The following is a 1,250-nucleotide window of genomic DNA, read 5'->3' as shown; positions in this document are numbered from 1 at the left end:
GCCCCCGCGCCTCGCTCAGCCAGTGAGCGGGAACCGGTCTGTATGTGGGATCCGAACCCTCGGCGGGAGCGCCGCCGCGCTTCCCAAGCGGCGCACTATCGCAGTGCGCCACCGGGCCGGCCCCTTCAATGTGATTTTAATTTGCATTTCCCTGATGGTTAGTGATGTTGAGCATTTTTTTAAATGCCTATTTCCCATTTGTATGTCTTCCTTGGAAAAATATCTATTCAGCTCCTTTGTCCATTTTTTAATTGGATTATTTGGTTTTTTACTGTATAGTTTCTCGAGTTCCTTGTATATTCTGGATATAAATCCCTTCTTAGATGTATAGTTTGCAAATATTTTCTCCCATTCTGTAGGCTGTCACTTCACTCAGTTGATTCTTTCCTTTGCTATGCAAGAGCTTTTTAGTTTGATATAATCCCATTTATTTATTTTTTCATTTGTTGCTTGTACTTTTGGGCTCTTGTTCAAAAACTCTTTACACAGTACTACTTCCTGAAGTGTTTCCCCTATATTTTCCTTTAGTAGTTTTACAGTTTCAGATTGTATACTTAAATGTTTAACCCATTTTGAGTTGATTTTGGTATATGGTGAGAGGTGCACGTCTAGTTTCATTCTTCTGCATACAGATATCCAATTTTCCCAGCACAATTTATTCAAGAGGCAGTCTTTTCTCCAATGTATGTTTTTGTCACTTTTGTCAAATATCAGTTGGATGTAAGTCTGTGGGTTGATTTCTGGGTTTTCTATTCTGTTCCACTGGTCTGAGTGTCTATTTTTATGCCAGTACAAAATGATCAAATGGGGTTCATCCCAGAAAATCAAAAAATTTCTAGAAAACAATGCAAATAAAGACACATCATATCAAAACTTGTGGGATATGGCTAAAGCAGTACTAAGATGGAAGTTTATAGCAATAAATGCTTACATCAAAAAAAAAAAGACTTCAAGTAAACTACTTAACATTACACTTCAAAGAACAACTATGTACCAACAAATATGAAAACCAAAATATGTTTTGGTTACTATAGCATTGAAGTATAATTTTGTTTTGTTTTGGCTTGGGCTTTTTAGGGGATTTTTTGTTTTTGTTTTTTGGTTTTTTTTGAATCATAATTGATTATACATATTTTGGGGATTCAATATTGACATATGTTGACCATATCAATGTTACTAGTATGTATATTGTTATGAATTGTACTTATTCTTTTTTTTTTTTTTTCCTTTTTGTCTTTTTTCGTGACCGG

The sequence above is a fragment of the Galeopterus variegatus genome, unplaced genomic scaffold, assembly GCF_000696425.1.
Source record: "Galeopterus variegatus unplaced genomic scaffold, G_variegatus-3.0.2 Scaffold447, whole genome shotgun sequence".
NCBI classification, from domain to species: Eukaryota; Metazoa; Chordata; class Mammalia; order Dermoptera; family Cynocephalidae; genus Galeopterus; species Galeopterus variegatus.
This window is presented reverse-complemented; position numbering follows the sequence as displayed.